Below are 14,884 nucleotides of genomic sequence, written 5' to 3'. Positions count from 1 at the left end.
AGCTCAAAATTATCTCCTAGTAGAGCACCTCCAGCCCATTTTCTTTTTCCTACGACCTCCCTCAATCTCTTATTGTTTCTCTGGAACTCTTCTTTGACTTGCCTACTGTAGTGGTAAATTCATGACCATTATGCTATGAATAAACTTAACGTCGATAAAACCAGAGTTGCCACCGCGCTTTTATTGTTTCCAAGGGAAATGGGAAAAGTACGAACAAAACCTAAAGATAAGAAGTTTTCAAATCAAAACTAATAAAATGCCATAGATTACAGGTAAGGGGGTTGGTTACACAGAGGGAAGGTGTTAGCACCCAAAGTGTCCTAGGTACTCCTAGGGAGCCCTTTTTCATGTGTGTATGTGTTTAGTATAAAAGATATTTGCAATAAATAGAGTGTGGGGATGAGAAAAGAATTCATTAATTGTATTTTTGTGTTTGACAAGATTTTCGGACTTGTGCCTACGTACCAACATAAAATAAGGGATCAAAACCTCGTAGTTCATGGTATCAATTTCAAAGTGAGTGAATTGCTTTTAACAAAAATTTAAGTTTGAAAGAGGCACAAAAGGCCTAAAAGAGTTTGAATGGGTGTTAGTTCTTTTTGTCTTTTGAAATTTTAAGTCAATATGATTAGATTCATTTACAAGTTTGATTAAGAAAAGAGTTTGAAAATGCAATTGCAAAAGAGTTTAAGTTTTGAAATCACAAGCAAAGAAGATTTTGAAAAGAGGGAGAGATTTGAAATTAAAGAAGTGGGAGGAAATGAAGAGACTAATCCTAAGAAAAAATTTAAAAGTTAAGAGTTGAAAAGATCTGACCAATGGGATGCAATCCAATAGACAAGAATGTCATATAGAAACCCAATTTTCCCTTGGACTTTAGAATCAAGCAAGATCAATACACAAATAGCAATATGAAGAGCAAAGGCATCAAATAAAGATAGCCACGCCCAAGCTAGCAACTTCATAGTCTTCTTCTTAAGCTCCCATGTATCAGATGACATACTCCTTGAATGGCTCAGAATAAGGCATTAGACACAGGTTTAAAGTAACATTTGCATCAAGACCATGTAGCAGATGCACTCAAATGGATCTCAACACTTGCATCATATGAAAGTTCAATTCACAAGCACTTGGTTTCAGAAATTTTAGCATTGACCAAGTCCTTTTGCATAGGGAGTGTTGCCTAATTCTAAGTCCAAGTATCAGATCAAATCCAACAGTCCACACAAACATTTTTTAAGATTTTTTGTTGTTTATTAAGTATCTTAAGGTCAAAATACCGAAAACACAAACAAAATACACAAACAAGTATATACAATCACAATATAATCACAATATATGGCTCAAGTGAGCAAAGTGAAAATGACATCAAAATAAACAAGTTAAATGGTATGAATAATGGCAAATGATAAAAGGCTTGAATTTAAAGTGCATAAAAATAAATGACTTAAAATTAAGATTTAGTCAAGTGTTAGTTGATTAGAAGTTAGTGAAGTTTTACTTTTTATTGTTTAAGTCATTCTTTGGAGAACACTCAACCCTCTATTCACAAGCATGGATCCTTGAACCAAGACATCTTCCAGAGGAAGGGAAAAAGGCCAATTTTCCACACAATACCATGAAAAGGGGGAGACTTACAATCTCACTTACTAGAATGCTATGCTTTTGGGTCAAAATTTAGCGCTATGTTAAGCAATCGTAATTGGACTTATGTAGAAGTCACAACTATCTGAGGCCGGGCAATAGAAATTTTAGTGTTAATGCATGTTAGAGACATGGTATAATGAACCACACTCTTAAAATATACCACACTCATCCATACTTATATTGGTTTATCAACCAATTAGCCCTAGGATATAGAGATATCATTGGTCAATGGAATGGATGGGATAGAATGAGATTGAAGATGAAGAGGGATGGGAAATGAAATAAACACAAATTGGTCGTGGGAGGAATTTTATCAAATTAAAATCATTCATTCATTTTGGGAGATGAAATATACATTTCATCAATCCCCTAAATCCAATGATTTTAATCCAACAAAAGTCAAATCAACCTTGACCAAGGCCCAAACACAATAGTCAAACTTCACAAGTCAATAACAAATAGATCAACATAATTTATTCACAATTGAACAATTAAAAATCAATTAAAAATGCATTAAATTAAATTATGTTTGATCAAAAACCTAAAACCTCTTCAAAACACCAAATAAATGGCCAAGAGATTTATCATAGGTCAAACAAAGTCAAAGGACCTTGGAGAAAAAAATTCATTATTTTTGGAGACTTAAAAGTATTTTTAAATAATTAAAAATATGCACAAAAACAATTAAATCATGAAAAATATTAATATTGATCCAAAGAATAATTTTAATTCAGAAAATGAAAGAGAAAAATATTTGAAATTTTTTGTGAAAGTCCCATATTTTTTGGATCAATATTAAAATTAATATGAACTAATGAAAAATAACCAATTAAAATAGAAATTCAGAAAATCAAAAATACGTGGATCATCCGATCTCCCTCATTAATTGAGGTGGCAAATCGGATTGTCCCAAGCGCACGCTGCATGTGATCTTGAGTCAACAGCGCATCAGGCATGGTAATTACAATGGACGCGTGAGATGAAAACAATTTGAACGGATCATGTGGTTCAGAGACTTGCCAATGCATCGCCGGAGCCAGAGCTCCGGTCTTTTCTCCGGTGGACCTCACCGGATTGGTCCACCCTCAACCATCACCAAAATGAAAAATCATGACATAGATTTAACGAAAAAATGCTCAGGAGCTTGAATCTGGCCTCAATTTTGTCTAACTCCAAGTATATAGGAAGATACAGGGAGTTGAATTTTGAGGATCATGATCTGAGTTGCTTCGATTTTACCTCTAAGCAACTCAATCTTGTTTCCTACATTGGTAGGACTTTAGACAACCAACGATCAACAAGAATAATGGAGAAATAAGAGAGAATCGAATAGTGGAAAATCTAGAAAATCACCTTCAATGTAGCTTCAGATTGGCACGATCTTGCTCTCAATTATGCTTGGCCTTGCTTTAGATGCTTGATAGAATAGAAATGGATCAAAGAAAGGGATGGATTCTTGAAGTTTCAGTCTCAAAACAGTTGGAGATTTGAAACTCAATTTTCAAAGAAAATCCTCAAGCTTATCCATTAGTGATGCACTTAGGTCCAAAATTGAGTGTAAGCAATGCTGAAATCATGTTGTCAAGCCACGCATTCGTGTATGAAAAATGGAACTTGAAATCTTCCAAATGGTCCTTCAACTTTAAGCCATATGCAAGTCATTCATACTTTGTCCAAATGAGATGAACTTGGACTTTTTGGAAAGGTTAAATCAAGAGGAATAACTTTCATGTTTAACACATTATCATTTGAAGCTTGGATCGTGATGAATTTTGAGGTGGAAGTTTGGAAAATCAAACATATTAAAAAAAATCTAAGTACCAAGCTATATGTTCACTTCTTCCACCTTGAATAAATTTTTCTATGGACTTCAAATGAGAAACATTCCTTCATCAAAGTTGTAGCTCTTCCAAATACCTTCAATTTGGTCACCAATTTGACCTCATTTGTGAAATTCTGGTATCAGATATGAGATGTCGAAGGTAATGTCACGACACTAATATCTGAACAACAAGTGAAATATAAACAGGATAAAAACAGAGAAACAATTGAACAAGCGACACAAGCAATTGTTAACCCAGTTCGATGCAAACTCACCTTCCGAGGACTACCAAGCCAGGAAGGAAATCCACTACACAGAATTAGTTCAAAGACTCTCAGTAAACAACTTCAAGTTACAGTCTTTTCACCTAATCTCTACCCGTGTGACTTCTATCTAAGAACTCTTAAATATGAGACCCTACTCACTCCCCCTCAATCACAGTAGTGATATAAGAACAAATACAAAAAGAAAGAAGACACACTTCAAGGACACATACTTGATCTTGCTTAAAAGCTTGAACCAAGTAAACAAATACACTCGTACTTCAAAGTTTAGAGTGGACAAATTACAACACAAAACTCGGTCCAATTCATACATCAACAAGATGAATGAATGGCTCACAATTCACAAGCTCACACAAGACTAAAACCCTAAAACTCTCTCACTTCATCGTTCGTATCTTGTGTGTCTAGAACAGGTTTTACACGGCCTTTAAATAGAAGCTTTTTGAATGGGCCTGGGCTGCATGAAACCCTAATTCTATTTTAATTGCATATCTCCTAAGAAACAACAGCTAATCATTCCTTTTTGTAAAATAAAACATTATGGTTTAAAATAGAATTACTTCTTGAATAGCGCATGCAATCTCCACATAAGCACACAAAGATTTGCATGAAAAGCGCAACAACAAAACACATAACATTGAGACTGAATGTTTTGTATGCACGTGTCTTAACATCGGGTCTAGCATCTTGACTAAATCCTGCACACCCATATTTAAACATCCTGTAGGAAGCTAATATCACATGTCAAGACAACACGTGTGACATCTTGTGATAACACTAAGTTTTACCAAAATTTGTGCCAACATGAAGAACCAACAAACTCCCCCTTTGGCAAATTTTGGCTAAAACATACATCAGATCATACGTTCACAAGAAATCAATCAAAGTATCAGTTTAGCAGCAGAAGTAAACATACACACATTACTAGCAGAAAAAAGAAACTAGTAAGGACACATGCGCTTGTGCTCAGAATACACCACCTCCCCCTTCATCTATTCCACACCAAGCATCAACTTGCTTCACACATACAGAACACAGAGAGTTCTCCCCCTATGCCACACAAGAGTTCTCCCCCTGTGCCAAACAACTACACAGCAGACAGTTCTCCCTCTTTGTATCAAACAAACATCATTTATAGCTATAGCTACTTCTCCCCCTTTTTAGCCAAAAGAGACCAAAGAGACAAAATAAATGTCTATTTAGTCATGAAACGAAATGTCAAAAGTTAAAGGGTTACACAACCAAGTACATAATCAGCTGTAAGCAAGCTGAGATACAAACCAACAAAATAGCAACACAGAATTGCCAAAATCAAGAAAATCCATCACATCAATAAAAACCATCACATCAATAGGGACCAAAGTCAAAGGAGCTAATCAGTAGAGCTTGAGCTTGCAGCTTCATCAGCACCAGAAACAGAATTGCCACTTGTCTCCTCATTGTTTGCAGACCTCTCACTAGAGGTGTGGGCTTCAGCTTCCTTAGCATGTTCAATATTTTCACCTTTAGCTTGCTCCAAGCTTGCAATAAAGGCTTCCAACAATTGTTTCCTAGCTATTGCTACCCTTATCCCTTCACCCAGCACTTTACAAGTCTCCTTAAGCTAAGCAATTGTTCCAACTTTTGAGGTTGGCTTTTTCATGGCAGATGTCATGACAATATCTTCGACATGACTACCTTAAAAGAATTTATAGTGCATAGACATAGCAGGTTTTCTTCTACTTGGCAAGTCATTAGAACACAAAATACCAGGGTGTTGATTCAGGATAATCCCACAAATCATAGAGGCAAAGGCAATAGGCAGCTTTATTGCATTAGTAGATGCATGCTTGATGATTTGTTCAAACATTAATCTACCATAGTCAAAATACACTTTGGTTCCAACAACAAAAATAAACCTTCCAAGGGTATTAGCAATGGTGGAAATATGGTTGGTAGGCACCCAATTTGCATCTCTTATTTTATGCAATATAGCATACTTGACATTCAACTTCCCAGCAGGAAGATGCTTTTTAATAGGCCAACCTTTCACCTACCTAGCTGTAATCTCTCTACAGACCTCATTGTCTGTAGCTTCCAATTCACCTGCACCCTCAATTTTTCTTCCCAGAAAATTGTTAATAACAGTGGGAGAGAATGTGATACACTTACCCCTCACAAACACCTTGCAAAATTCCTTGCTATTCTTATCAGCAATATCCTCAGGAATGTTGACAATGAATTCCTTAACTAAACCCTCATAGCATTGAGAGAACCCAGCCACCTTCTTTAACAACCCAACAACCTTTATCAGGTCCATGACCTCCTTGACTTCAGTAGCATCTTTTCCCAACTCCCTTTCCACAACCACCCTTCTTTGAATCACAAATTTCCACTTGGCAGCTTCATCCTCAAGATGGAAAGAAATATTATCCAAGTGCACAACAACAACTTTAATCGGAGACTTCCTCATAGTGGTTTTCTTCACAGGAGAGATGTCAGGGACATCTTCCTCGACATCCTTTGCAGACTTAGAGTCTTCTCTAACCTTCCTCTTCTTCACTTCAACCTTGCTCCAAGATTTGGAGGGACCAATACCAGCAGTCTTCTTAGCTTTTCTAGCGGACATAAGTTTACCCACAAATCTTCCTTTTCGAGTCTTCATGCGTTTAGCCACACTTGGCTTTAAATGATGAAGTAAGTTATGCTCTTGATCATCAGACTTATCATCCTCTAGGTCAATCACATCGCTTGCATCACCATGCTTCTCAGAGTGGGAAGCATTGGCAGTTTTAGATGCCACATATTTTCCTTTATCAGACACAGTTTTCCCTAGAGAGCACAACCCTTCAGTAGCCATGTCCTTCTCAGAACTGGAGGAATCGTCATCCTTCTCACTATGTTGTTCAACCTCAGGAGAGGGGTACATTTTAGACAGGGGAATAGAGACTCCCTTCATAGAATATCCTTCATTAAGGATTCTAGTGACTAGGTTTCTTATGACACAATCAGTGTGGTGTATATCTTCCTTAGAGTTAGTGGCAGGAGTTGAGCCAAAAGGGATACTAGAGATGTTACCTTGATTGGGGCATGCAGAAGCTGAGGCATCCATGAGATGGTTCAAATCAACGACCTCGCAGGGAATAACTGATAGAGGAACCACATCCAGAATCTCATCATCGAGAATGTCCATGGAAGGAGCGCTAACCTTTTGAGTAGACTTAGTAGTTTTTGAAGCAAAAGTATTTTGATGTTGTGATATTTTGGAGTTTTTGTGGAAAAAATGCAGTTTCCCTAGCAGAGGTGTGTGAGGAAGGAGCAGGAAGATGGAAGAGTTGGAGTAGGTAGTAAGGTTGTAGGGGTAGCGTGTGAAGACGCAATAGATGGTATTTCCAAAACTAGGTGATGATTTACCATAATGGGAGCGCTTTATTTTAACCACATAGACACTAATTTGCTCACTTTTCCCACTCCATATTAATTGCTACACGTCTTCATAAATGTAAAGCCCTAATTTTCCTCTCAGGACTTCAAACTGATTTGCATCCAAGGCCTTTGTAAAAATATCAGCTAACTGCATCTCAGTAGCAACATGCTCTAAGGCTACAATCTTATCCTCCACGAGTCCTCTAATAAAATGGTGACGGATATCAATATGTTTTGTCCTGCTGTGCTGAATAGGATTCTTTGAGATGTTTATAGCACTCAAGTTGTCACAGTATAATGTCATGACATCTTGCGTGACATTGTATTTAGCCAGCATTTGTTTCATCCATACCAGTTGAGAACAACTACTTCCAGCTGCTATGTATTCAGCTTCAGCAGTAGACAAAGAAACACAATTTTGCTTCTTACTAAACCATGATATTAAATTGTTCCCCAAGAAGAAGCATCCTCCTGATGTACTTTTTCTATCATCAGCACTTCCATCCCAATCAGCATCACAATATCCAGACATCATAGATTCAGATCCATGAGTGTATAGCATCCCATAGTCACTAGTGCCATTGACATACTTCAGGATCCTTTTCACTTGGTTTATATGGCTCACCTTTGGTTCAGCTTGATATCTAGCACATACACCTACAGCAAAAGCAATGTCAAGTTTGCTTGTTGTGAGATATAGCAGACTCCCTATCATGCTTCTGTAGAGACTTTGATCCACACTGACACCATTTTCATCTTTAGACACTTTCAGATGAGTAGGAGTAAGTGTCCTCTTGTGGCTTGCATTCTCCATGTCAAACTTCTTAACAATATTTTTGGCATATTTACTTTGAGATAGAAAGATAGAATCTTTCATCTGCTTGACTTGTAGGCCAAGAAAATAGGTTAGTTCTCCAACAAGGCTCATTTCAAATTCATACTGCATTTGCTCAACAAAATGTTGAACCATTTTACTTGACATCCCACCAAACACAATATCATCCACATAGATCTGAGTAACCATGAGCTTTCCTCCTTCATCTTTGACAAATAAAGTCTTATCAATGCCTCCCTTTCTGTATCCATTGTCAATGAGAAACACTGTAAGTCTCTCATACCAAGCTCTAGGAGCTTGTTTCAACCCATAAAGATCTTTCCTCAACTTATATACATGCTTTGGAAGATTTGGGTCTGTGAATCCCTTTGGTTGTTCAACATATACTTCCTTATTCAAGTAGCCATTTAAGAAGGCACTTTTCACGTTCATTTGGAACAGTTTAAACTTCAGAATACATGCCACTCCTAGCAACAATCTAATGGACTCTAGGCGAGCTATAGGGGCAAATGTTTCATCAAAGTCAACTCCTTCAACTTGAGTGTATCCTTGTGCTACTAATCTTGCTTTATTTTTAGTAACCACACCTTTTTCATCAGATTTATTCTTGTAAACCCACTTTGTTCCAATAACATTTATTCCTTCAGGTCTTGGAACCAATTCCCATACTTCATTTCTCTTGAATTAGCCTAACTCTTCCTGCATGGCATTGATCCATAATTCATCAGTTAAGGCTTCTTTAACATTCTTAGGCTCCATCTTGGACACAAAACATGCATGTGAGATCACTTCCCTTGATCTAGTGGTGACCCCTTTATTTGGGTCTCCTATAATGAGATCTTTAGGATGATCCTTCTGAATTCTGATAGAGGGTCCCTTATTTACTTGATCTGCTTCAGGTTCAGCTTGAGTGGACTCACTCTTACTACTTTTATCCAGGAGTTCAGTTGGGGCATCATTCAGAAATGTTTCGACATCGTCTGTGACATCAGTCTCTTGATCATCAACAACAACATTGATAGATTCCATCATAACTTTTGTTTTGGAATTAAAAACTCTAAAGGCCCTGCTATTTGTTGAGTAGCCCAAAAATATTCCTTCATCACTCTTGGGATCCATTTTCCTTCTTTGTTCACGATCAGCCAGGATATAATATTTACTACCAAACACATGGAAGTATTTGACAGTAGGTCTTCTTCCCTTCCAGACTTCATATAAAGTGGTTAAGGTCCCTTTTCTCAAGGTTACTCTGTTGTGAATATAGCAGGCTGTGTTCATAGCTTCGGCCCATAAGTGGTAAGGCAACTTCTTAGCATGAATCATAACTCTAGCAGATTCTTGGAGAGTTCTATTTTTCCTTTCCACCACACCATTTTGCTGAGGGGTAATGGGAGAAGAGAACTCATGACCAATCCCTTCAGATGAACAGAATTCAACAAATTTACTGTTCTCAAATTCATTCCCATAATCACTTCTGATTCTAATAACATGACTTTCTCTTTCTCTTTGAAGTCTTTGGCAAAGGTCTTTGAACACATCAAACACATCAGATTTTTCCCTTATAAAATTCACCCAGGTATATCTGGAGAAGTCGTCCACCACAGCATAAGCATACCTTTTCCCACCAAGACTTTCCACCTGCATAGGTCCCATCAAGTCCATGTGGAGAAGTTCTAGCACTCTAGATGTGGTGTCATGGTTGATCTTCTGATGTGACATCTTTGTCTGCTTTCCAATATGACATTCACCACATACTCTTACTTCTTCAATCTTTAATTTTGGGATTCCTTTGACAGCTTCAACATATATGATCCTCTTCATTCCTTTAAGATGCAGATGACCCAGTTTTTGATGCCATAGTTTCACTTCTTCTTATTTAGCTAGAGCACATATTGATGAATAGCTAGTTTCTTGAGAAATCCACATATAGCAGTTGTCCTTAGATCTGACTCCTCTCATGATCACCTCAGTTTTTGCATTAGTAATCAAGCATTCAGTTTTTGTGAAGTTCATATTTAGACCTTGATCACATAGTTGACTGATGTTGATCAGGTTTGCAGTCAATCCTTTAACAAGCAGCACATTATCAAGGTTAGGAACTCCAGGGCAGTTCAGCTTTCCAATCCCCTTGATTTCACCCTTTGCTCCATCACCAAAAGTTACATAGTTGGTGACATTAGATTGAAGGTCAACCAGCAGGTTTTTGTTTCCAGTCATGTGTCTGGAGCATCCACTATCAAAGTACCAATCTTCTTTGGCTGAGACTCTGAAGGAAGTGTGAGCTATCAAGTTAGTAGCACCATCCCTAGGAACCCAATGTTTTCTGTTAGCAGGGATGTGTTGTTTGGGTCTAGGTTGATGATTAGGACTAGGATAACCATACAGCCTAAAGCAGAATGGTTTTATGTGACCAAATTTCCCATAGTAATGACATCTCCATCTTTGGTGTTTTCCTTTATGTTGTCTTTCCTTGTGATGTTGAGACACCTGATGTGACATCTTTGGTTTGCTACCAGTGGGACTACAGTCAGGAGAGGATTCATTGAACCCAAGGCCAATCATGTCTCCTGCCATCTTTCCAGTCTGGAGGATTTTGTCTAAGGTGTCAGATCCACTATTTAACATTCTGACATACTTTGTCATCTCATCCAGTTTGGAATTCAGGAACACAACTTCAATCTTCAACTTATAGATGGTTTCTAAGTGTTCTATCCTCTCAGTCTCTAGCTGAGTTATCAGTTTCTTCTGATTCTCCACTTGTTGACACACTTCTTCACTTCTGAAACACAACTTCCTGTAAGAAGTAGTTAATTCATCAAAGGTTAATTCATCATCACTGGAGTCTTCATCAGAATCCCATCTCCCAGTTAAGAAAGTCACAAGATTGGCAGATTCTCCTTCTGTTTCACTTTCAGAATTATCATCAGACCAAGTAGCAGCAAGACTTTTCTTCTGTTTCTGGAGATAGGTCCCACATTCAGCTCTAATGTGGCCATACCCTTCACATTCATGGCACTGAATTCCTTTCCCCTGTCTGGATTTTTCTTTAGATTTTGTTCTTCTTCCATCATCATTGGGCCTACTGATGTCAAATGAGTTGTTCTTGACATTAGACTTTGACCTCACATCCATCCTCTTCAGGATTTTGTTGAATTGTCTTCCAAGTAACGCTAAATCATTTGCCGTATCTTCATCAGTATCCTAACTACTTACTTCCTTTTTATCTTCAGTGTTTGACACAAAGGTTATGCTTTTGACTTTATTTTCAGACCCATCACTCATTCCCAACTCAAATGTTTGGAGGGATCCAATTAGCTCATCCCCTCTCATATTACAGATATCTTGAGATTCTTCTATGGCTGTCACTTTCATGGCAAATCTCTTGGGAAGTGATCTGAGAATTTTCCTCACAAGCTTTTCATCTGACATCTTCTTACCCAGGGCTCCTGAGGCATTAGCAATTTCAAGGATATTCATATGGAAGTCATGAATACTTTCATCTTCTTTCATTCTCAAATTCTCAAACTTTGTAGTAAGCAGCTGCAATCTAGACACCTTCACTCTAGAGGTACCTTCATGAGTGGTTTTGAGAATATTCCAAGCATCTTTAGCCACCTCACAATTGTTCACCAGTCTAAAGATGTTCTTATCAACCCCATTGAATATAGCATTCAATGCTTTAGAGTTTCCAAGAGCTAGTTCATCCTCCTCCTTGGTCCATTCTTCCTCAGGCTTCTTATCAGTTGTAACTTCTTCATCCTTTGTAGTGAAGGGGTGTTCCCAGCCTGTTAGAACAACCTTCCAAGCCTTATTATCCAACAATTTCAAGAAGGCTACCATCCGAGGTTTCCAGTAGTCATAGTTAGATCCATCCAGAATTGGTGGTCTGTGCACAGATCCTCCGTCTCTATCCATAGTACCAAAAAGTAACGTCCCAAGATCTCACCCAGAACCAGAGCAGGATGCCTGCTCTGATACCAATTGAAATTCTGGTATCAGATATGAGATGTCGAAGGTAATGTCACGACACTAATATCTGAACAACAAGTGAAATATAAACAGGATAAAAATAAAGAAACAATTGAACAAGCGACACAAGCAATTGTTAACCCAATTCGGTGCAAACTCACCTACGTCTGGGGACTACCAAGCCAGGAAGGAAATCCATTAAACAGAATTAGTTCAAAGACTCTCAGTAAACAACTTCAAGTTACAGTCTTGTCACCCAATCTCTACCCGACTTCTATCTAAGAACTCTTAGATATGAGACCCTACTCACTCCCCCTCAATCACAACAGTGATATAAGAACAAATACAAAAAGAAAGAAGACACACTTCAAGGACACATACTTGATCTTGCTTAAAAGCTTCAACCAAGTAAACAAATACACTCGTACTTCAAAGCTTAGAATGGACAAATTACAACATAAAACTCAGTCTAATTCATACATCAACAAGATGAATGAATGGCTCACAATTCACAAGCTCGCACAAGACTAAAACCCTAAAATTCTCTCACTTCATCGTTCGTATCTTGTGTGTCTAGAACAAGTTTTACATGGCCTTTAAATAGAAGCTTTTTGAATGGGCCTGGGCTGCATGAAACCCTAATTCTATTTTAATTGCGTATCGCCTAAGAAACAACAGCTAATCATTCCTTTTTGTAAAATAAAACATTCTGGTTTAAAATAGAATTACTCCTTGAATAGCGCATGCAATCTCCACATAAGCACACAAAGATTTGCATGAAAAGCGCAACAACAAAACACATAACATTCAGACTGAATGTTTTGTATGCACATGTCTTAACATCGGGTCTGACATCTTGACTAAATCCTGCACACCCATATTTAAACATCCTGCAGGAAGTTGATATCACATGTCAAGACAACACGCGTGACATCTTGTGATAACACTAAGTTTTACCAAAATTGGTGCCAACATAAGGAACCAACAATTTGGATTTATCATGAAGGATTTATGCATTTTAGAAGTTGAGGAAAATCACTTGTTCAATGGTATTAGCCCAAAATGACCTATAATGTTTCCTCTTGGCACATGCATTTGCAAGTTGAATTTGAACTTCCTCAAAACATAAAAGTTGAATTAGACATCTTGAATTTGATCATGAAACTTTAATGGATTTCATATCATTAACAATGAGCAAGTTATGGTCTTGAGAAGTTGACTTTCAAATTAGGGTTTAGACAAGATGACCTATAGTCTTTCACCATAAAAATGACTTTCCAAGAAAAACTAGCTCTAGACTTCAACATGAAAGTTGTTTGGAATGTAATTTAGAGTAACGTTTCTCTTGGAATCATTTTCATATGACAAAAAGTGTAGGAGATAGGGTCCATATCGAGATTGCATCGACTTGTCCGCATGAATGGTCGACCAAGAATGATAGGTGTCTCTTCATCTTCAGGTATGTCTATGATCACTAAATCAACAGGAAAACTCAATTCCCCTATTGTCACCAGCACATCTTCTGTTATCCCATATGCATTCTTTATCGAGTGATCTGTAAACTTCAGATTTGTCCTTGTATCACTGACATTTTCAATACCTAACATGTGATAGATTGATAATGGCATCAGACTCACACTAGCTCCAGAATCAATTAGTACCTTTTTGAAAGTTCTCTCTTTTATAGTAAATGATATTGTGGCCGCTCCAAGATCCTTCTGTTTGTTTGGAATTCTCTTACCTAGTGATATTGCACTACATTTTTCCTTCCAGGCTACCGATTCTTCTGTTGTTGGTCTCTTTTCGGTGATTACCTCTTCCATGAATTTTGTGTACATGGGAATTCGCTCGAGTGCTTCAAACAAAGGCATATGACTCTCTATCTTTTTGAACATTTTCATGAATTTCTCAAAGTATATCTCATTGGGTTCATTTTTTGTTTCTCTTAGAGGATATGGTAACTTAATCACAAGTTTAGTTTCCTTTTTATTTTTCTCTTCAATTGGCTTCCTGGGTGGTATAACCTTTTCGTCTTTAACAACCTTCTTACTTCTCGCCATCACAATATTAACATTCTCATTATTTATTGGATTGTGTACCGTTTCGCTTGGTAAGGAACCTGGTGTTCGAGAGCTTGCTATTTATTGTGCTATCTAACCCATCTGAACTTCAAGATTTTGGATAGAGGTGGTGGTGTTTCTCTGATTATTTCTAGTCTCTTCTTGGAGCTTGTTGTTGTTGTTGTTAATATTGAGTCTGATATTGACCTTGACCTTGTTTTATAACATTTCCTTTCTGATCTTTCTAGGAGAAGTTGGGATGATTTTTCCAACCTGGATTGTAAGTATTGGAGTAGGGATTGTTTTTGATTCAAAAAATTTATCTCTTCAATTTGCTGAGGGGTTGCAAAGAAATACACCGGTGATGAGGTCCATTACAAATCTCACAACTGATGGGCTGAGCAGGTTGAACTTGAGCTATCTGTTGAGTACCTATATTCATAGCCTTCAACTTCTTTTCCACTTCAGCAGCTACTGTATCTTCCAACTATATTTTATTAGTTTCCAGCTTCATATCAATAACTCCCTCAGGTTTGCTTGTACACCTATCATACAACTCCAAATGCTCATTTGCAGTTACCTCTTCAATAATCTTTTTAATATTGGTGGCTGTTGAGAAATTGGTTGAGCCACCGGCTGCTGTATCAAGCAACTGTTTTGTCTTTATTTTAAGACCATTAACAAACATATGCATCTGTTCAGTCTGATCTATATTATGAGTTGGGCAAGCCACCAGGACCCTTTTGAATATTTTGTAGGCATCTCCCAAATACTCACCCTCCTTTTGTTTGAAGCTCAAGATTTCATACAGTTTTCTCATAAATACCGATGTTAGAAAATACTCATTTAAGAAATCCTTTTC

Source organism: Lathyrus oleraceus, chromosome 7 (genome assembly GCF_024323335.1).
Source record: "Lathyrus oleraceus cultivar Zhongwan6 chromosome 7, CAAS_Psat_ZW6_1.0, whole genome shotgun sequence".
NCBI classification, from domain to species: domain Eukaryota; kingdom Viridiplantae; phylum Streptophyta; class Magnoliopsida; order Fabales; family Fabaceae; genus Lathyrus; species Lathyrus oleraceus.
This window is presented reverse-complemented; position numbering follows the sequence as displayed.